The sequence below is a fragment of the Podarcis bocagei genome (assembly GCF_964188305.1).
Source record: "Podarcis bocagei genome assembly, chromosome: Z".
Lineage (NCBI taxonomy): Eukaryota > Metazoa > Chordata > Lepidosauria > Squamata > Lacertidae > Podarcis > Podarcis bocagei.
This window is the reverse complement of record NC_138140.1, coordinates 44,909,133-44,933,178: the sequence shown is the minus strand read 5'-3', so window position 1 is coordinate 44,933,178 and position 24,046 is coordinate 44,909,133.

Below are 24,046 nucleotides of genomic sequence, written 5' to 3'. Positions count from 1 at the left end.
GTTGGAAGCTGAAGAGGTAGCAGGGTTTAGTGAGCTGGGAGAATCTGTGACAGAGAGAAGTCCAGAATCAGAGGCAGAAGCTGAAGCAGAAGCGTGGAATGAGGGAGGCCAAGAAGCAGATATGAGTCCAGCTGGTAAAGAGTCATGGTTGTCTCCCCATCCTGCTGCAACAGCCTGCCCTTCCCCCTGGTCTCCCAGAACCAGGAGAGGCAATAAACGGGAGGAGCAAAGACAGGCAAGCAGGCAGAGTCTCCTGATTGCTTAAAAAAGGCCTGGGGAGTATTGTTAGGCCTGATACTGCACCAGGTCCAGGCAGATCATGTTTTTGCTAATAAAGAGTTACGGTAACTCCAACTTGCACAATGTGATTTACTGCCAGCCTGCTTCTGACATTAAGCCAGCATGCACAGTCTCCTTTCTCCCTCATTTTTTCATCGCAAAAACCCTGCAAGACACATTAAGCAGAGACCTGATGACTGGTGCATTAAGCTTCATGGCTGAAAGAGGATCTGAACCTGCATTTCCCTGTTCCTACTCCAGCACAGTGGCTGCTACACCATAGTGGCTCTCTCCAGGTGTATCAGACAGTGCTGTGCTTTCTGTGTGGGCTCAAGGTAGCTCCCTTGGCTAGGTTTCAGCCACAGGAGATTCAGTTCCTGTCTCAGCCTTGAAATCCCTGCCACTAAAGACTAAGTAACTAATCACAAGGACTTTTTCAGCGGATGTGCAGCTGTTCGTTCTGTCTTGTGGGAGAGTCAGCACAGGTCTAGGTGGAAACACATTACTGCCAAATATGAACTGTTCACATTTCTGCTTCTTCAGCTGATTTGAAGACTAAATGTGTACATAGCGAACCAGTCATCTGAGCACTACACTATGGTCCTAACCAGTGCTTTTTGTTCTGGGGGGATGTGGGCGTACACATACCCCTAAACATTTTGTGAATCTAAGTTTGACCTCATTGAGGGGCAGTATTTCAATATGAGTAGGAAAATGAGAGTACCCCAAAACATTTCTTTAGAAAAAAAGCACTGGTTTTACCGCCTGCAGCGATGGTCGCATCGGGGAGGGCCCTCTGCGGGCCGGCCTGCTGACCGGTGCTAAGGCAAAGCAGACGCCTCCCCTTCCCCGCGTCTGTCCGGTGTTCCGGTGGCCTTTGTAGCGACCTGATCTAGGTGCGGCGCCCGCTCCCAGGTGGCACCGCATCCCACCCTGCCTGCGCGCAGCCGTGCCATGCCAACAGCTTCCCCTCGCCCACCACCGCCCGATGTTGGGGTGGGGTCCAGAGGCCCGCCGAGCCAGAGACGATGGCATGGCTGCCGTGCGCCTGCTGCCCCCTCAGTGTCCGCATCCCCCCGGTGCCTGCCTGTCTCCACGGGTGCATCCTTCTCTCACTCCCCCGGCTGCATTGTTGTCGTTCTCCCAGCTAGCCATCCCAGCATGTCACGGGCCCCCTTGGCTGCTCCCCGCACAGGGAACCGGAGCAGCTCCGCTCTCCAGGGTCCCTGCCGAGGGGCCAGCCCAAGGGTGCGGCACGGCCAAACCGACCACTACGACCCGTCCCCCACGAGCAAGGGTCCAGGGCGGCTAGCTGGTTGATCCTGCCAGTAGCATATGCTTGTCTGAAAGATTAAGCCATGCATGTCTAAGTACACACGGGCGTTACAGTGAAACTGCGAATGGCTCATTAAATCAGTCATGGTTCCCTTGGTCGCTCCCACCGTTCCTTGGATAACTGTGGTAATTCTAGAGCTAATGCACAAAAGGGGGGGGGGGAGAAAAGATAAAAAAGCAAAAAAGCACTGGTCCTAACTAGTAAGTGTTTCAATGTGTTTTGCTTGGGAGCCTTTTTCCACCAATTGTTCAGATATTTCCAAGCTTTTATGCGTGGGATTTAGGAGCTTGCCTTTAGAAAAAACGAGGAAGCTACTGGAAATTTGCTTTTTAAAAAGTACCCACGTTCTCTTACTCCTCGGGAAACCCACTTTTCAGGATGACCACTGGGCGAGAAGTAAGTGCTAAAGTGTTAAGGACAATAGTAGGTTGACCCTCTCAGGGTAGAACGGCGCATCTCTTTCCCAAGTTGCAATGCACCAACTGCTGGTGGTGCCAGAGACACAACAGGTGAAAGCAACACCCCAGGAAGTTAAGGTCATGCTGCTGTTTGTTTTTTAAAGATCAAACCATTCTGCATTTGCAAGCAAATGGACTACTTACAGGGATTGATAGTTTTCAGGGCCTGTGTATCATTCCCTTGACGGTGTGCATGGTATGCTTTTGCGATATCATTTGTGTATTCAGATTATTAAAAAGGGACAGGGACTGGATGAATAGCTTCTTTTTGAAATGCTTAGAGACTTTTACACACAGTCATGCGAGAAGAAAAGAAAGCCTGTAGGTCCAATGAGATTAGAAGTTCTCTGGTGCACATCTGGCTTGCCAACTTCCTTTCTTTCCGGGTCTCTTTCTTCCCTTTCTCCCCAGGGTGCTCCCAGATTCCTCTGGGATGGCATGAAAAATAACGCTTCCACAAAGCTCCAGTGACAGGAGGGCGGAGGCACAGGTATTCCCGGTAAACAGGAGGACTTGAAATGCAGCTGATCAAAAGAAAAATATAATAAAGCTGCATTCACATCATAAGATAAATATTCAGAGAAGTGCCAGAATGTGGAGAGAAGCAAAAGGAGATGAAGTAGGGAAAGTTCTTTCCACAGTGGAAGTTTAGGGCACCTCTGACCTTTTCTAAAATATGTCCTTTTTACAAAAAAGAAAGCAAGCAAAATAACTGAGATCTTCTAATCCAAAACACATGAGGCACTTTAAAGAAAGTGCTGCCTCGCTATTAGCCACCTTGGGTACCTTAACATAGAAAGGCAGAATATAAATAATAAATGGATGGATGTCCTCCTAGTGAGAGGGGCTGTTTAAAATAGTTGTTTGCAAGCATTTTTCCAGAGGGCGCACCAGTTGAGTGTTGTCTTCACTCAGGACAATGATCCAATCAAGACTTCCCTGTTTGGGATAACCTACAGTGCTCAGTGATAAAGCCAGGATGGGTGAACAAACTCTTACCTCTGTCTACAGTTGTACCTTGGTTCTCGAACGGAATCTGTTCCGGAAGTCTGTTCAACTTCCGAAAACGTTCAAAAACCAAGGCACGGCTTCCGATTGGCTACAGGAGCTTCCTGCACTCAATCAGAAGCCGTGGAAGCCGCAATGGACATTCAGCTTCCAAAAAAACATTTGCAAACCAGAACACTCACTTCCAGGGTTGTGGCATTCGGGAGCCAAATGTTCAAGTCGCAAGGCGTTCCAGAACCAAGGTACGGCTGTACTGAGTTTTCCTTGGGCTATATACCTTTCTGGATGGAAAGTCATAAACATCAATGGTTCTATCTATCTATCTATCTATCTATCTATCTATCTATCTATCTATCTATACCAGTCATTATTATAGCTGTTTGTATTCCTAAACCTGCTAGAAATACTTTGTGTATACCAATTCCAGACTCTCCAAGTGTCCCTATTTTCCAGGGACAGTCCCAGATTTATAGTAGCCATCCCGGTTTCTGATTTGATCCCAGAACATTGCACTCTTCTTTAGGTTGTCCCCATTTTCATCAGAGAAATATTTGAGGGTATGAAATTATGCAACACCCGAGCCAAGGAAATAAGTATAGAACCTTTTAGAAGACATCTGAAGGCAGCCCTTTATAGGGAAAGTTTTTTTTAAATAATGTTTTAATGTTTTATAATGTTTTTATATCTGTTGCAAGCCACCCAGAGTGGCTGGGGCAACCCAGTAAGATGTGTGGGGCATAAATGTTAATGTTGTTGTTGTTATTATTGTTGTTGTTACTGAATAGGATGTCCCTATTTTCATCAGAGAAATGTTGGAGGGTATGCAATTCTTTTTTGGGGGAGAGAGGGGTGTACAAAGATCTTTCTAGCTCCCACCTACTGTTGTTGAAAGTGAAGAGTGAAGAAGGGGAGGAGACCACACAAGAAGAATCCTGGGGATTTGATTTTATAATTCCCAGTGCTACTGAACTCTGAGTCAGAGGAAGCATGTGGGGCAAACCCAGTCAGTATTGCAAAAATCCCCCACTCACTCTCTTTCTTGCAAAGCTCTGAACTCTTGAAATCCATGGGAAGATGGTGCTTCCTACACTTGGGTCCTTAACCCAACAGTGAGCCTGTTCTGCCCTCCTGATTAGACCCTGGGGTTTAAGGAGCTCTCTGATACGCTTCTATAAAGCAGCCATGTCTGTGGCAAAGCGCAGCAGCAGCAGCCCTTGCTTTGTCACACTTAACAATGCTTCACTCAATAAAACAGTTTGACACCGCAGGTGAAAGATTCTGAAACATTTTAATTAACTAGCTGGAGCACCTTTTGATTTTATCTTCCTGGGGGTGGCAGAAACCCCCAGAAGCTCGGTTCTTTGACTGCTGATGAATAAAATCCCTAAATATGCCTGGAACAGGTTTGCTCTTAGAGGAGACATACTGAAATCTACAGCAGAGTTTGCATCGAGGTGGAGGAAGCGATGGCTTGCCCATCTAGAAATTTCCATCAGCAAGATTTTTTTATCCCAAAAGCAAAGCAAAACAGCAGTTTAGGGCTCAGCTGTGTAGGCTCCTGCAAATATATTATGCGGTACATTCGTTCTCTCCGTTTATGCTTATAAAATCAATTAATTAGGGCATACATCCCCAATGTCCTTGAGCCAGGCAGTGGTTTTTTGATGGACCTGTGACATTAGGCTTCTGAAAACAAGGGAAAACAGGCTGGGGGAGGGGGGACAATCCGAAGATGAGAGCAGCTTGCCTGTGCAGTTTCAAATGAGATGCTATTTTTATTTTTTGAAATGGTTCATTTTTTAAAAAAAAGTTATATAAGAGCATGCATTTCCATGGGCTGACATCGCACAGATGTAATAAGGGTTCTGAGTCATCATCAAAGAACCTCGCTTCCATACAATGAAATAATTATTCAACTGTTCCTGGCCTTTTAATTTAACTGAACCCAGTGGGTCATGGTGTCCCTGTACAAGATCTCCAGGGGACAGGAACAAGCAGAACAAGTGCAGAAACTTCCAGAAAACTAAAGGGAAAGGGACAAGAGGGGAGGAGGCTGTCCATTGTCTCCTCTCATCCCAGTTCCTTCACAGCCAGGTAACAGCCAAGGGTGAGAGAAGGAAAAGGCAGTAAGAGTGAGGAACAGAGGAGCAATTAAACTCCTTATCAAGTCTCTACTTAAAGTCTCCACTAGTTGTGAGGAAACCCCTGCCAATGACTATAATGGGGGCCACCAAACTAGCTAAGAAAAACTTTTAGATTGCAACTTTAAGCTTCCTTAAGTAAATCTCAATGAACTCTGTAGAACTCGCTGAACATGCTTCAGAGATGGCGAGGCACCTAAAGCTCTCCCATCACTTTCTAGAGATGTGTGGCTATTGGATTCTTTCGCCCCATCTTTTTGTGCCTGCCAAACAGCTGTGTCATGCTTATGATAATATTTTACAGTCATACCTTGGGTTAAATATGCTTCAGGTTGAGTGCTTTCGGGTTGCGCTCTGCGGCAACCCGGAAGTAACAGAACACGTTACTTCCAGGTTTCACCACTTGTGCATGCGCAGACAGTCAAAATGACGTCACGTGCATGCACGGAAGCAGCGAACCGTGACCCATGCACACACGGACGCGGATTGCATTCGCTTCAGGTTGTGTACAGGGATCCAGAACGGATCCCGTTCATATCCAGAGGTACCACTGTATTCTCTTGTTAATTATGCCGTTTTAAATGTGCATTTTATATTTGACTTCACTTAGCAATGGGTTGTTGCTGTTTTTTGGAAATGTTTAAGATTTTATTTTATTTTCGTTACCTTTGTTTCTGTTAAATATGTATTCTGTAGTTGGCCTCCTTTGTAATGTTTTACTTCGAAATCTTTTAATTTCAGTCTTCTGTTAATTATGTTGCTTTGACCATATATATTTGACTTTCTTCCAAAATGTTTGATTCTGGATTGTTTTATTGATGTTTTAATATGCTGTAAACCGCTTTGAGATTTTTCTTTAAAATATAAAGCGCTATAGAAATGAAATAAATAATAATAAAACAATAATAAGTGTGCAGTGGTACCTCGGGTTAAGTACTTAATTCGTTCTGGAGGTCCGTTCTTAACCTGAAACTGTTCTTAACCTGAAGCACCACTTTAGCTAATGGGGTCTCCTGCTGCTGCCATGCCGCTGGAGCACGATTTCTGTTCTCATTCTGAAGCAAAGTTCTTAACCCGAGATACTATTTCTTGGTTAGCGGAGTCTGTAACCTGAAGCGTATGTAACCTGAAGCGTATGTAACCTGAGGTACCACTGTACCTGTTTTCTGAACATGCCTGTGACATGACACAGCTGCTGTGTAACTGTTAGAAGTTTAATGTGGTTGAAAGGTATATCTGTGCTCCTTTACAAAGCTGCAGTTCTGTATGCATTTATCCTGTTGAACTTGGTGGCACTTACTGTATTTTTCACTCTATAAAATGCACCAGACCATAAGACGCACCTAGTTTTTGGAGGAGGAAAACAAGAAAAAAAATATTCTGAATCCCAGAAGCCAGAACAGCAAGAGGAATCGCTGCTTTCGCTGCGCAGCGATCCCTCTTTCTGTTCTGGCTTCTGGGATAGCTGCGCAGCCTGCATTCGCTCCATAAGACACACACACATTTTCCACTTACTTTTTAGGAGGGAAGACATGCGTCTTATAGAGCGAAAAATACGAGTGCGTCTTATAGAGCGAAAAATACGATACTTTTGAGTAATATTGCATTGTCAGTGTTGGGTTTCTGGGCTGCACTATATAGCTGTGACCTCTTCAGCCTCTTTTCCCAGATACATGAAAGGCTGTGAAGTATGTTTTCTAAACTTGGCTGTCTTTTCTCTTGGAGAACTTAGAAATGCAAGCGTTCTTGCTTTCCTCCAAGCAGCGTGCTTTCTTGAATGTAAACTAGCATATTTAATCAGTGAGGGATCATGCTTTTAATTTCTCTCTTTTCAGGTTATAAGAAACTAGGCATTCATATTGGGGGAATACTTGAATCAGGAATTCCCTAATGGGTAATTCCGCCTTAAATAAATAACAAAAACATCAAAGCAGAGTAGTGCAATTGTAAGATTTGCCATTTGCTCTGCAGAAGTGATTACATGAATCATAAGAAGAGATTTTGCATGTTATTCAGGTACAGGTCCGTGGGCAGAATTCTCAGGTGCCTTCCACTCAGTTTGCATCAGCCTTTCAAAAAGGAAGGCAAATAGTTTTAATAGCCCACCAAAACAATATTATCACTGGAATATTATATTATATTATACTGGAAGGTTTTTGCTTTTAGAAGTCATGCCACGGCTGTGAAATGTCTAGGTTTCTAGGACCTCCAAGTCTCGCTTTTTCCCAGGGACAGTCCTGGATTTACAGAAGCCATCTGATTTGATCCTGAAATGTCCTGCTCTTCCTTAGGATGTCCATATTTACATTGGAGAAATGCTGGAGGGTATGGCAGGGCACCCCAATTTTCATCAGAAATGTTGGGATGTCTCTATTTTCGTCAGAGAAATGATGGAGGGTATGGGTTTCCTCTGGCCTTGGCCCTCACACCTTAATTCCAGCCTTTCCCCAAACCCATAAGGAGTTTTTGTTCTTTCTATGTCTTTGCTGTCACATCTGACTGCCCAGTTAAGCTCTGTGAGGGTCAGTTCACACTTGCAGATTGTGTGAACTGTCTCAGTTGAGCAGCTTAGTTTAATGGGGCAATAGGAAGTTTTGCCTGTAGCTAGATGGTTGTTCCTTCACACAAGCATGCCATTAATACAGTCATCATGCAGTGAATATGCACATGTGAACTAGTCCTTGAATGCCTTTCTGTAGCCTTAGGCTCATGCAGGTGGGAATGGATGAGAAAGCAAAACAGGAACAGAGCTGGGCTTCCATGGTCACCAAGTGGGGCACTGCTTAAATGTCTTACCCCCTGATAAATTATGCAAAATAAACAGACATGCAGGTGTGCCTAGATTGTGCACTTTATTCAGAATCCAGGTCGCATTGTTTGGGTTGTGCTGGTGCTTGTGTGAATCCAAGCTCTGCCTGTCATGAGCCAAGAGTCCAGAGGCAACCAAGACTCAGAGCCTGCTGCTGGAGACTGGGAACCTGAGATGGAGAGGAGCCCCAGAACAACCTCCCAAACCACCAAGGGCTATGGGGCCAGAACCAGCTCCCTCATGGGTGCCGTCACCTGAGGAACCAAACACCCCACCTCAATGGGTCCGCAGCAAAAGGAGCACAACAGATGAGAGGCGATGAAGAAGAGAAGGAGTGCCTGCCCTCGGGCCAAAAGGCTGGCCCTTTAGGAATCTAAAGTCATCCAGAAGTTATTTTCACTCAAAGAATTCTGGGAACTGTAGTTTATTAAGCCTGCTGGGAATTGCAGCTCTCGAGGGGGGAGGGTAAACTACAGTTCTGAAGTTTCCTTGGGGGAAGCCATGTGCCTTTAATGTACATTGTGTACACTGTCTCTGTCTGCTCCCAAACTTTGTGGGAGCAATTTGCTCTCTCAGAGCTATCTGTGGACTGACTCAACTACATTAGTAAAGAAAAAGTGTTTTAAATGCGTTATAACACTGTGACACCAGATGGTGCTGTGGAGTCCCGTCTTTTGGCAACACGGTTTCCCATTTTGAGGTTTACAATGTGCTTTCCTAAAACATTTTTTTTATGCACCTAGATCCAGTCTTAGGCCCTGTTGCTCCTGCCTTGCCATGGCACGTGAGACCTAGCATCAGACCAGGGCAGGACACTGCCCTGCTCTGCCTGTAAGGCACTATTACCCTCAACCTGAAGGCCATCAGAATTGGTCCAAAACAAGAGAGGCCTTTCTGTCATATGTCATCCATAGGTCAGTGGTCTGCTTACTTTACCACAAATCTAATCCCTGTATACAACTATGAAAAAATCAACAAGATCTCTACAAAAATCTGGAAATATGTAGGTGCTGTGTGGGAATCTAACCATCCAGGACACAGCTGTAATTGCACTCTCTGATTTATAAAATATGTATCAACATTAGAGCGAACTGTAACATGATCTGTAGCAATTTTTCTACATCACAAAAATGCTTCCACTTTTGTCTTTTTTTTTCTTCTTCAAGGATCTGCTTTCTCATTCTGTTGCATATCTTTCTGAGCCTCCCCCTGGAAATATTGAAATCAACAGTTAAAATGGAAATATGCTAAAGACGCATAGTTTTGTCTTTATTTGCCTTGGCTAGGGGCAAAGTGTTAGTACATTATGTGGCTGAGATGCAACAGAGCAGACAACAGCAAAGAAAGGAACATTAGATGTTTATGTATAGATGCAAATCACATTGCTAACAGAGAGCCCAATGCAGAATAATTCTGGAGGGTTTAGCATAGCTGTTCATCATGATGTTGCATAACTGTTGGACAAGTCTTTCTTCTGCTGCTCAAGCTGAGCAAAGCAAAGCCAAAAGGCTTCATGTTGAAGAACTGGTGCTTGGGACACAGCGTCCAGATTCTGGACACTTTTGTCCTTCTCCCCATAACATGGGACCTGCATGCTTGCGCAGTGTTTACTGTACTGCAGATAGTGCACTGCTGTATACCTGCTTCCTCCTTGGAGTTCAGATACCTTAACCAAAGGGGAAGCCCCAGTGGTGTAGTGTGGGGGGCCATGGGGGACAGGGCACTGGGCACAAATTTCTGAGAGGGTGCAACCAGGCACCTCCATAACAGGCTCATTCATTGACGTCAGAGCTGAAGGGAGGCAAGCCATACCTGGGCCAGGCCTTCGGGGCTGGTGCAGTGCCTCTTTCTCGTGGCCAGTGAAGGGATACCCATGCACACCCCTGGGTCAGCTAAGAGGGAGGGAGGGAAGGAAGGCAGGAAAGTACTGCCAGAGCTGTGTGCGTTGCCCAGAGAGCTTCGATGCAAGGATAAGAGAGTGAGACAATACAGTGGAGCTTTGGAAATTTGTGTTTCTCTGTCTTATCTCTGCTCCCAGGTTGGGACTAGTTTGCAAGGAGAGACACCCTGGCAGGGGAAGGGACTGACCACTGCCCAGTCCACCAGGGGGCGCAACATCTGCCCTACCCCAGGCACTGGCAACCCATGCTAAGCCCCTGGGAGGCCCTGCTCCTGTGTGCATTTCACAAATGTAGGCTGCAGTCCTTTCCAGCCCCTCCAGAAACAGTCCAGCAGTTTATAAGATACAGCAGTCCCAGGGCTCCCAATACATAGGGCTATCTCCATTTAACATTGGTTACCAGCTGAAGCTGTGGCTACCAGAACAAACCGTCCTGCCAATGACAGCCAATTAAATGGCCTATCAGGAGATAGAACAAGCCAAGGAAGGCAGAAAAACCTAACAGTTGTCATCTCTGGGCGGGGGTGGGGGGGAGAGTGTGAGTGAGCAGTGGGATTTGGCAGCAGCTCACGTGAAAGGGTGGTGTTGGTTCATTGGCAACCTCTGCCACCATCACTCATTCCACTGCCCAGCCAACCCTCCATCAAAGTTAGCTACTGAATGGGGGTTCTGCTTCCTGTCGTTAATTTCTTCCAGCAACAAAACGTTCGTGCTTATCTTGAGATGGATGGATAGCACTGGCAATTTTAACTCAAAATCGTCAACTTGTGCAGAGGGAGAGAAGGGAAGTCAGTCCCTTCCTCAGCCTTCTAGGACCAGCACCAGCAAAGGGCACAATAAGGAAGCAGCCAGGGCCACCGGCTTTTCTGAAGGACCAACAACTTTTGGCTCCTCCTCTTGAACTGTTCCCATTCTAGCTGTTCATTATAAGTGTCTGAGTTTGGTCTTTCTCCCCGCATCCCTCTCCAGCCCCTTCCTTTGTGTCTCTGTCTTTTTTCTTTTTTACTGTGAGCTGAAGTGCAAGGAATGTCTTATCCTTGATCTCTGTAAGCCTCTGCGGGAGCCTTTTTCCAGCTGAACAGCAGGGTAAAAACCACTCACGTAAATGAATAGCCTTTCAATAAGCTTGGTGACAGTTGACTTCCAGTGTCAGTGAGTTCCGTAGATCATCAGATTGTTCTACGAACAAAATAAACCATTCATTCCTTGGCTGAATCTGCTTGCACCACGTGAAGTGATGCTGAATTTACAAAAGGGTTTTGTGTGGAGAACTACACAGCAGGTTTCCATACTGTAAGCCCAGATCCCTCTTGAACAGCGCCAAATGTGTCCTCCTCTAGCTTTGCCTGTTCTCACTTTGCTTCCTGCAACACTGTCCAGATCATTGCTCTCCCTAAGGCATTTAGCAGATATTTCCTCTCTCGGAGCACACACTTGTGGGAGATTAGCAGGGAGGAGTTATAATAGGTTTCCCTTCCTTCCCCACCACCCTTCCTTATTCCTCTATGTGGCTCCACCCAAGAGGGGGTGTTGGCATAGGACCAACTTCACCAACTTCAAAAGAGTTCCCTTCTGCCAGTTGCTTTTACTCTCTTTGGGGGGTGGGGGAGATATTGCAAATCATTGATTATTCCAAGAAGTCTTAGACCCAGAGAAAGAAATAAAGAAAATAAATAATAAGCCAGAACAAATAGTGTAGTAAAATGCTTGCCTATCCAGTAGCAGGAATTCAGTGAAATGACCATTTATTTATTTATGCATTTGTTTATTTTTAAATGTTTTTAATCTGTCTTTGCTCCAGCCCTGACTACAGATTGGCTTACGATAGAATTGCTTTAGATAATCTATAAAGCCATTAAACAACATACAATCGAGAAATCAGAAGGCAATTAAAAGCAGCAAGTTATTTTGTTATTGCCTTCTCTCCCCCCCCCTGCCCGCCCCCGGAAAAAAAGATAACAAGGAAAATGGGGGAGATGGCACAAAAGGGAATCCATACTTAGAAGGAATTGTGTCAGAAAATGATATCATGCTGATATATTTTGGTTCCAAACTTAAGATTATCTCACAGACCTTCAAAGATGCTATATTGGATCTTCATTCTCACCCAGAGAATTCTGAAATCAATCAGTCTATTCATGCCTTCACATCTGCTGAGCTTGCAGATGAATAAAACTTTGTCTGCCACTTTAACAGTTCACTGTTTTGGCAAGCAAATTGTTTCGCTCCCCCCCCCCCCCCCGTCCTAGGGACACACTGTGAACCAGCTCCTTATATTTAAAATCTGCATTTTGTTCACTGTTACCTCGGGGTCAATGAATTTTTCATTAGCTACAACCCTGTTCTACTCAGACCATTTCATGGATGTAACATAGGTAGACTCACAACAGGGAAGATTTTACATTTCTTAATTACCGTATTTTTTGCACCATAACACTCACTTTTTTCCTCCTAAAAAGTAAGGGGAAATGTCTGTGCGTGTTATGGAGGGAATGCCTACGGGTGGCATGCCTACGGATTTTCCTCCTCTAAAAACTACGTGCGTGTTATGGTCGGGTGCGTGTTATAGAGCGAAAAATACGGTAATTGCTTGTCGCAGAGGTAACAAAGTTGCTGGGACTTGGGATAAATTAGGAACAGCAGGGCAAGTATCAGGAACCAGTGTAGGGGCCTAAAGCACCAAACAAGGCTCTAGACCAAACTTTGATCACCAGTTCTTTTTGTACCACAACTCCTACCATCCCTAGCCAGCAGGCCCAGTGTTCAGCTCCAAAACAGCTGGAGACACAAATTTGGGAAACTGTGATCTCTAGACTATTCTCAGGATTATGTGCTTGCTGAACCTGCCTCTCTGGATGAAAGCACCTCATAATAATAATAATTTATTATTTTTACCCCGCCCATCTAACTGGGTTTCCCCAGCCACTCTGGGGGGCTTCCAACAGAATATTAAAATACAATATCCTATTAAACATTAAAAGCTTTCCTAAAAAGGGTTGCCTTCAGATGTCTTCTAAAAGTCTGGTAGTTGTTTTTCTCTTTGACATCTGGTGGGAGGGGGTTCTACAGGGCAGGTGCCACTACCGAGAAGGCCCTCTGCCTGGTTCCCTGTAGCGGTAGAGCTGGGTATCATCTGCATACTGATGAACACCCAGCCCAAACCCCCTGATGATCTCTCCCAGTGGCTGCATGTAGATGTTGAAAAGCATGGGGGAGAGGACAGAACCCTGAGGCACCCACAAGCGAGATCCCAGGGGTCTGAACATTCATCCCCCCACCATCACTTTCTGCACACGTCCCAGGAGGAAGGAGTGGAACCACTGTATAACAGTGCCCCCAGCTCCCAGCCCCTCTAGACGGTCTGGAAGGATGTTATGGTTGTTATGGTTGATGGTTGATAGTGTCAAAAGCCGCTGAGAGATCCAGCAGAACTAGGAAACAGCTCTCACTTTTGTCCCTTGCCCGTCAGAGATCATCAACCCATCATCGACCCATGATGAGGCCTGAATCCCGACTGGAAGGGATCCAAATGGTCCGCTTCTTCCAGGCGTGCCTGGAGTTGTTCAGCAACCACTCACTCAATCACCTTGCCCAAGAATGGAAGATTTGAGACTGGACAATAGTTGGCCATATTGGCAGCATCTAAAGATGGTTTTTAAAGAAGCGGTTTGATAACCACCTCTTTCAGCGGGTCTGGGAAGGCTCCCTCACAGAGAGAAGCATTCACCACCCCGCGAAGCCCACTGCCCAGCCCTTCCCGGCTAGCTTTTATAAGCCAGGATGGGCAAGGATCAAGGAGACAGGTGGTTGGTTTCACTTGTCCAAGCAGCCTATCCACATCCTTGGGGGTAACAGATTGGAATTGATCCCACACAACCTGACTAGACAGGACTCTAGCACTCTCCTGCCCCGGCCCTCCTCCCCCGGTGGAGTCTACCTCTTCCTGAATCTGAGCAACTTTATCTTCGCCATTACTACTGCCACTTGGTAGGCTCGACATTGAGCTCTAACCCGTGTCCAGTCAGCTTCAGAATGAGTTATCTGCTACCGGTGCTCTAGCCATCTCAGTGTTTGTTTCATTGCCCTCAGATCAGTGGAAAATGATGGGGCTGTCTGGGCTCCATGCAATCAGAGAGGGTGCTTTGGAGCCAAACAGTCAATGGCCCTGGTTAACTCCATATTCCAGCGGGTCACCAGGGAATCAGCTGAAAGGCCATCAACATGGGATAAAGCATCCCCTACCACTCTCTGGAAACCATTTGGATCCATTAAGTGGTGGGGGCAGACCATCCAAATTGGTCCCACCTCCCTGCAGAGGGGAAGGGTCGCGGAGAAGTCCAGTTGCACCAGGAAGTGATCTGACCATGGTACTTCTTTCGTTTCGCTTTTACTTAGTGTCAGATCACCAACATCCATAGAGGTAAACCCAAGGCATGTCCACGGCTATGGGTTGGGCCAGACTTATTCAGGGACAGCCCCATGGAGGCCATGCTTTCCACGAAGTCCCGAGCGGCCACTTGTAAGATCGTGTCGGCATGGATGTTAAAATCCCCTAGGACAACCAAACTAGGTGTCTCCAGGAGATCACCTGCCACGACCTGAAGCAGCTCAGGCAGGGAATCCTTGGTGCAGCAGGGAGGTTGGTACACCAAAAGGAATCCAGTACTGCCCCTATTGCCCAACTTCCAGAACATGCACTCAGAGAACTGGGTCTTTCCAACAGGACGTCTGGTGCAAACTAATGTCTTCCTAAAAATCACTGCACCCCCCGCCCCTGCCCACAAGGCCTGGGTTGCTGTGCGTAAGAGAAACCTGGTGGACAAGCAGTAGCAAGTACAGGCCTGTCTGCTTCATCCAACCAAGTCTCTGTTACACATGCCAGGTCAAGTCCTCCATCCATGATCAAGCCATGGATGGCAGTGGTCTTATGAATCATTGACCTGGCATTGCACAGCAGCACCTTCAGTTCATATGGGTATCCCTTGCTGATTCCAGCATCTGTCTGGTCAAGATCAGACCCGGAGGCAGGGATAGTCCTCAAACAACGCCTAAACCTGCCTCCTCGGTAATGACATGGTCTGGTCTTAGTGTAACTCCTCCTCCTACCCGTGATCACTGAGATAGGTTTTTCCAGTGCATCTCCCCCTGTGGAACCTGCCCCAGCCATTTTGTTGGCTGGGACCCACTCCCAGGCAGCCCTGACCCCTCTCCTTAAGAACAAAATAAAACCTTAAGGGGGGGGGACAATAAAACAATACAAACCAAAAACAGTAAAAATTACAGATATACCAAAATTAAACAAACTCCCGAACCCGACTAAACATTCATCCCACCCACCCCCACACAAAAAAATTAAAAGGGAAAAAAGAAATTTTAAAAACATTTTTAAAAGAACTCTGCGCTGTTCTGAGTCCTCCTGGGCAGCAGCAGCAGTGGCAACACTCCTTATGAGGCCTGTCAGGCCCTGCCCTGGGCCAGGTGGTGAGTGAGAGGAACGGGCCCTTAGGCACTCACGCAGGCGAGTCCTCCTGGACAAGCCAGTAATGGTTATGAAGAATCGAAAGCTTCTACATAAGATAAGTTGAAGACAGGAGATGGGGGGGGCAGAATCCAATTTAGCCTTTATGCACAGATTCAGGGTGTTCCAGCACCCAAAAGCCCACCCAGAACAAACAAATTGTTCCATCAGTTTCAAGGTAAATTAATGAATGGTTTTTGACTCTGCAAAACAGGAAGTTTTAATTTGTATGCTGACGCTATTGCTTCAAAATGGCACTCTGACATTCAGCTGCTATGACAACAAATTACCTATACCTCGCTAACTCTTTAGTTATGGAAAGGCCCGTTTTCCCAGAAAAAGGGGAATGTGCTAGGCTATCTATTTGACAAAAACAACAATTGCTTTGACCACCTTTTGCAAATCCTTCTCTTCTGTGGACTCAGATCTTTAGAGCTGTACAATCACAGGGATGGAGAGGGTTTAGTATGTATGCTTAAGAGGGTGAGGTTCTCAAATTCAACAGGATCAAACATATTGGGGCACCTTATTGATTAATTGCTAACAGCATCTCTAATCATTGGCTTCTTTGGCAACAAATCACCTATACTTGGCCAACCCATTCTCCCAAGCAAACGGAAATATGCTGGGCTATCTACTTAACAGAGGAAACTGGTTTGCCTTTTTTCTCTCTTTTGCAACCTTCCTCTTCTTAAGCAGTAAAGATTAAAACAGATTGTTGTTGTCCTTGGCATCCATCTGTCTCAGGAGACAATGGAGTATGCCTCCAGGGGTGAAGTCAGACTGCTGGAGAATCATGGCACTCTCTGTAGCTTCAGAGACTGGTAAGTCCTAACTGCTGCTTCTTGCATTGTTTTTGCTGCAGCACTGAAGCAGCTTCTCTAGGGCAGTGTCTCTGGAGGTCCTGGGCTGCCCAGAAAAAAGGCCCCCTCTCTCAGCCTTGCTAATGTGGTCCAAAGGAAAGCAGAGCAATAAATTTGGCACCAGCTTGGCTGCAAGAGTTGCCAGAAGGAGACGTACAAGACGCCATCCAACTGTCTTAGGGACTCCACTCTGCATTTGTGTAAGTTTTACTCCTGAGCCTTTTCTTCTCCCCAATATATCCTGCAAGGTAGTGGAGGTTTAAGGAATGCAGGTGGCGCTGTGGGTTAAACCACTGAGCCTAGGACTTGCCGATCAGAAGGTCGGCGGTTTGAATCCCTGCGACGGGGTGAGCTCCCATTGCTCAGTCCCTGCTCCTGCCAACCTAACAGTTCAAAAGCACATCAGAGTGCAAGTAGATAAATAGGTACCGCTCTGGCGGGAAGGTAAACGGCTTTTCCGTGCGCTGCTCTGGTTCGCCAGAAGCGGCTTAGTCATGCTGGCCACATGACCCGGAAGCTGTACGCAGGCTCCCTCGGCCAATAAAGCGAGATGAACGGCGCAACCCGAGTTGTCCATGACAGGACCTAATGGTCAGGGGTCCCTTTACCTTTACTAGTGGAGGTTTAGGATCAGAATTTTCCTTCTCTCGATGGGCTAACTTCCCAAGTTGATGAGAGTCACCTGCTCCTCTCTTCTATCTACAGTACATGCAGAAGCCGCCATCTTGACCATTGGACCCACTCTTAGTCTCGTCCACTCAATCCGCTGGAGCCTGGCCTGCAAACACTTCCAATCCTGTGCCTGTCAAGGAAGAGAGTCTGGGCGCAGGCTCACAGTGACGCTCGCCCTGCTCCAAGGATGTGCCTCATTGGTTGCAGCGGCCTCTTCGTGTTGTTTCCTGCCCTGCAAAACCCACTGTGTCTGCACATCTCTCTCTCGCTCTCAATAGGTACTGCTCAACCGTAATGAAAGTATTATGGAGAATCTAAATGCAAGCATTGTGGACAGTAAAAAAAAAAAAAATCTACATTTTGACGTATGGGGGAAATAGTTTTATATGCATGCGGCAAAGGACAAAGCGGGTAGGAAGTCAGTCTATACATGGGATGGCAAGGTGGGGATCCATACACTTGCAGGACTCATATCTGGAGTATCACTGGGGCCATTCTTGTACCCACCTAACTTATTATCATCGTTAAAAAGTTTATCTTACTTTGTAAAAGTACGTGAAGTTGTGTGTCTATAAAAATTATATCATCTCATTGGAGTAAACCTATGTCAAAGATGTGTAAACAAGGGAGAATGATCCCTGTGATTTGCTTGAACAAATATCATGCTATATAAAATCTGTGCTGTTATAGTAAGGGTTAGGCAGCGATCCTCTGTACACTTACTTGGAAATATTCATTAATCTAACTTTCTGTTGTTAGCTAACCTACAATCTTCAGGATCAATGGAGGAGGCATACAAATCTAATTAATAATAATAATAGTAATACTCAAATATGTATCTCCTACTTTCCAGATCAATTGTTTTAGTTTTGTACTGTAGGCTACTTGGAGTATTCATTCCACAGACAAAAAAGAGTCAAGGTATTTAAAAAGAGACACAACAGTTAATTTTTACCGAAATATCGTCTGCCTCTCAGGCTTGTTGAGCAATGTAAAATAAAAAGATATTCAGGAAGCAGCAAAACAAAAACAAAAAAAATCAAGGAAGAGGCAAGGTGGGCCTCCCTAAGCAGGGAGTTGCCTAACGAAAGGTGCTGCCGCAGAAAAGTCTCTGCCCTCTGTCCCCACCAACCATACTGCTGATTTCAGGACATGAAGAAAAGCTTCCCATGCACAGGCAAGTTTCATATGGGTGACTCCCATTTAGATCTGGGAGACTGACTTTTGAGTAAATAAGCGCAGCCAGGCTCTTACTCTATGCCTAAGCTTTTAGCACATGTAAGATTTACATCAGGAACAAACAGGATGGGGGAGAAAGAAAGATTGGCATTGGGATCTGCTGCCACCTGAGGTGGTCCCCTCACCTTGCTGCGCAGGTGGACTGGGCCTGATCACAGGTGCATTGAATTGAAAAGTTGGAACATGCACACTACGGACAGTGGTCTTAGTCGTTCAGTGACACTCAGGATGAGGAGTATGGGTCTTCTATATCATTCACAGTTGCCTAGCCTCTCTGGCACCCTTTAACTGCCACACTGTCTTTGCTACCAGAAGGCTTTATTATGCACAGGTTTGACTTTATGCTCTCTTGTTTTTTACACTGTTGCTTTAAAAATACTTTCTCCTTCCTTTTTTAAAAAAAAATAATAGAAAACTAAAGCCAGCCTCAGCTTGTGCAAAAGCAAAACGACCCCGTGTATCTTCCGCCACAGAAAGCTGACAGAATGGAAGGTGTGTGTATGGAGGGGTGTCTTTTGAGATTTTCTTACTTTTTTGCTTTGTGATGACTGGCTTCAAGCCCACACATTTATTGAATACACAATAGGGAGTTGGGTACGACTGCAGAAATAAATTTTATTAACACACATTTGCTGCTGCTGCTGCTGCTGCTGCTGCAGAAGGAGCAGACAGAGAGAGACAGACAGAATAATCTCTTTAGCCTTCTCTGGCTTGCAGAGTTGGCATCATAGCTGGTCAAGTCAATTAGTGGTATAATGTACGACAGGTTTTATTTAAAGGGGGCTTTAATTAAAGTTTTGATACAATGCTCATGCAAACCAACAATCTGTCTTTGTGGGATACATATTATCCAGAAATTGATTTTAACTTCAGCACTAATTTATAGGCTGTCCCCTTCAATAAGTGTGATTCCTTGGGAGATATTAAAATCCCCTTGCCCCAGATAATTTAGGCCGTGTTCAGGGTTTGAGAACACACTTAACCTAAAGCAAATAATATACCTGATTGTTGAGCAAAGAATCTGAATGATTTTCAATTATCCTTTTTCACATGTGGCAGGAGTGCAAAAGGCACAAAACATGTTTTGTGAATCCCACAAAAAAGGGAGTAGATCCATTCTCCAGTATCTTGTGTAATTAGTGCTCTAGATTTAACTATCCATTTTAGTTTAGTTCGGAATATTTTTTTTTATTATTTGTATATGCTAGGAAGCTTAACAGCTCTTAAGAGAGGTTTCCTTCTTTCCCTATGGGATTTTAAGATGGTCAGTGAGAGAAAACTTCCATTTACACGCCCTGCTAAAATATAAAAAGGTGCTTCAGGTTCCTATGTCCTTAGCAAGTCCCTTGCCATTTGCTGACAAATATTTGCAAAACAACCCCCCCCCCAAAAAAAACCCCCAAACCATATGTTTCTCACTTACAGTTGTTGTCCTTCAGTAGAAAAATAGATCAGTTCAATAGGACTTAACTAAGTAGCTCTTGGAAGAAGAAACAACAGCGCCCCAAATATGAAGAGCAGTTCTTGGGAGAAAGCAGCTACAGAAACAAATTTGTTCAAATTAAAAAAAATTGTTTTTGAGAGGTTTGTAGCCATCAGTTCCATGTGGTTAGCTCAGTTCCAAGAAGCGGTGATCACCACACTGATTAAAAATGAGATGCTGGGACTATTAACCTCTTTATAAAAGCCAAACAAGCCAGCTCTTTCTTCAACAAACAAACAAACCCCAAAACAAAACCCACCCCTTCACAGGTGCGTGCACACACACACACACACACACACACACACACACACACACAGAGCGCACACAATATGATTTGTGGTTCTAATGTAAGAGCCAAAAGACTCAGGTGAATAGCTGAAGGCTCACCCCGCAGTAGTAACATAGGCTACAAGACAAGGTAGGGGATTGACCTGGGCAATTAAACTGAAATATTTTTATGGATTGGAATTCTAACTAGTGAGCCAAGAGGCGGCTTTTTTAAACTTGACATTTTAACAAGTGCAAGGCATAAATCTATGTATGACCGTTTGCTCCCAGTGTGTGGAGTGTGTGAGAAATGGAACAGGAACGAGGCCTGGAGATTCAGAGGCAGCATTTTCCTTCTGTGCTTGTAAAGAGCTTTGACAGACTAAGAACCAATATATGTAGACATTACCGCATTACAGCAGTAACATCAATGGGGTTCCCCCTTCCCCGCCCTTTTTGGTTTTGGTTTTTTATGAGGTTGAGTACATGCTGGCATCAAAGTTACTTTAACTACACTCGGGACATAATTCAGCCTACGGTTGTTGTTGTTGTTTAGTCGTTTAGTCGTGTCCGACTCTTCGTGACCCCATGGACCAGAGCACGCCAGGCACTCCTATCTTCCACTGCCTCCCGCAGTTTGGTCAGACTCATGTTTGTAGCTTTGAGAACGCTGTCTAGCCATCTTGTCCTCTGTCGTCCCCTTCTTCTTGTGCCCTCAATCTTTCCTAACATCAGGGTCTTTCCCAAGGAGTCTTCTCTTCTCATGAGGTGGCCAAAGTATTGGAGCCTCAGCTTCACGATCTGTCCTTCCAGTGAGCACTCAGGGCTGATTTCCTTAAGAATGGAGAGGTTTGATCTTCTTGCAGTCCATGGGACTCTCAAGAGTCTCCTCCAGCACCACAGTTCAAAAGCCTCAATTCTTCGGCGATCAGCCTTCTTTATGGTCCAGCTCTCACTTCCATACATCACTACTGGGAAAACCATGGCTTTTAGTATACGGACCTTTGTTGGCAAGGTAATGTCTCTGCTTTTTAAGATGTTGTCTAGGTTTGCCATCGCCTTTCTCCCAAGGAGCAGGCGTCTTTTAATTTCGTGACTGCTGTCACCATCTGCAGTGATCATGGAGCCCAAGAAAGTAAAATCTCTCACTGCCTCCATTTCTTCCCCTTCTATTTGCCAGGAGGTGATGGGCCCAGTGGCCATGATCTTAGTTTTTTTGATGTTGAGCTTCAGACCATATTTTGTGCTCTCCTCTTTCACCCTCATTAAAAGGTTCTTTAATTCCTCCTCACTTTCTGCCATCAAGGTTGTGTCATCTGCATATCTGAGGTTGTTGATATTTCTTCCGGCAATCTTAATTCCGGTTTGGGATTCATCCAGCCCAGCCTTTCGCATGATGAATTCTGCATATAAGTTAAATAAGCAGGGAGACAATATACAGCCTTGCCGTACTCCTTTCCCAATTTTGAACCAATCAGTTGTTCCATATCCAGTTCTAACTGTAGCTTCTTGTCCCACATAGAGATTTCTCAGGAGACAGATGAGGTGATCAGGCACTCCCATTTCTTTAAGAACTTGCCATAGTTTGCTGTGGTCGACACAGTCAAAGGCTTTTGCATAGTCAATGAAGCAGAAGTAGATGTCTTTCTGGAACTCTCTAGCTTTCTCCATAATGCAGCACATGTTTGCAATTTGGTCTCTGGTTCCTCTGCCCCTTTGAAATCCAGCTTGCACTTCTGGGAGTTCTCAGTCCACATACTGCTTAAGCCTTCCTTGTAGAATTTTAAGCATAACCTTGCTAGCGTGTGAAATGAGTGCAATTGTGCGGTAGTTGGAGCATTCTTTGGCACGTCCCTTCTTTGGGATTGGGATGTAGACTGATCTTCTCCAATCCTCTGGCCACTGCTGAGTTTTCCAAATTTGCTGGCATATTGAGTGTAGCACTTTAACAGCATCATCTTTTAAAATTTTAAATAGTTCAGCTGGATTATCATCACTTCCACTGGCCTTGTTATTAGCAGTGCTTTCTAAGGCCCATTTGACTTCACTCTCCAGGATGTCTGGCTCAAGGTCAGCAACCACACTACCTGGGGTATACGAGGCATCCATTTCTTTCTGGTATAGTTCCTCTGTGTATTCTTGCCACCTCTTCTTGATGTCTTCTGCTTCTGTTAGGACCTTTCCACTTTTGTCTTTTATTATAGCAATCTTTGTACGAAATGTTCCTTTCATATCTCCAATTTTCTTGAACAGATCTCTGGTTTTTCCCATTCTATTGTTTTCCTCTATTTCTTTGCATTGCTCGTTTAAGAAGGCCTTCTTGTCTCCCCTTGCTATTTTTTGGAAATCTGCATTCAATTTCCTGTATCTTTCACTATCTCCCTCACATTTTGCTTGCCTTCTCTCCCCCACTATTTGTAAGGCCTAATTGGACAGCCACTTTGCTTTCTTGCATTTCCTTTTCATTGGGATGGTTTTAGTTGCTGCCTCCTGTATAATGTTGCGAGCCTCCACCCATAGTTCTTCAGGCACTCTGTCCACCAAATCTAAATCCTTAAACCTGTTCCTCACTTCCACTGTGTATTCATAAGGGATTTGACTTAGATTGTATCTTACTGGCCCAGTGGTTTTTCCTACTTTCTTCAGTTTAAGCTTGAATTTTGCTATAAGAAGCTGATGATCTGAGCCACAGTTAGCTCCAGGTCTTGTTTTTGCTGACTGTATAGAGCTTCTCCATCTTTGGCTGCAGAGAATATAATCAATCAGATTTCGATGCTGCCCATCTGGTGATGTCCATGTGTAGAGTCGTCTCTTGTGTTGTTGGAAAAGAGTGTTTGTGATGACCAGCTTGTTCTCTTGGCAGAACTCTATTAGCCTTTGCCCTGCTTCGTTTTGAACTCCAAGGCCAAACTTGCCAGTTGTTCCTTTTATCTCTTGACTCCCTACTTTAGCATTCCAATCCCCTATAATGAGAAGAACGTCCTTCTTTGGTGTCATTTCTATAAGGTGTTGTAAGTCTTCATAGAATTGATCAATTTCAGTTTCTTCAGCAGCAGTAGTTGGTGCATAAACATGGATTACTGTGATGTTAAAAGGTCTGGCTTGGATTCGTATCGAGATCATTCTATCATTTTTGAGATTGCATTCCAGTACAGCTTTCGCCACTCTTTTGTTGACTATGAGGGCCACTCCATTTCTTTTACGGGATTCTTGCCCACAGTAGTAGATGTGATGGTCATCTGAACTGAATTCGCCCATTCCCGTCCATTCAGTCTACGGTTAAGTGTGCTTAAGTGCCATTGATTTATTTTAGGATCTTTCCCGCGATCCACTTCCACCTGGTGCAGTCCATAAATTGACCTAGAGGGTAGAAAGTAATCGAATCTAAATAAACAGGCTTTCCCACCCTCAGATTACTTACGTTTCTGTCTAAAACCTGCAAATTCAAAAGCGTGAAGAGTTTTCTCACCAAGAAAAGTTAGGTTTGGCGCGAACCACAACAAACTGGTGAACATTTGCCATGCTTAAGCTGAATAGGTTTTGAAATGAGATTACTAATTTGCATAGGTTTTGAAATAGATTGTTGCAGCACATTATACATGGGGCTGCCTCTGAAGACTGTTCAGAAACTTCAGTTAGTGCAGAATTCAGCGGCCAGATTGCTCACCGGCGCAAGATGTTTTGAGAATATTGTGCTGATCCTGACCCAACTGCACTGGCTGCCAGTTGGCTTCTGGGCCCAATTCAAAGTGCTGGTTTTGACCTATAAAGCTTTAAAGGCCTCAGGATCACAACACCTCAAGGACCACCCCTTTCTATATGAACCAACCCAAACTCTGCAATTACCTTCTGAGGCCCTTCTTCACAAGAGGCCCAGAGGGTGGCAATACGAAAACGAACCTTCCCTGTGTTGGCTCCCCGCTTGTGGCATGCTCTCCCAAGTGAGGCTTGCCTGACACCTTTTTTAGGTGCCAGGAAAAAAACCTTCTCTACAACCGAGCCTTTGGTTGATTCAGATTCTATGGCCTTTCCTTTTAAATGTGTGGGTTGTGGGTTTTTTTGTTTGATTTTGT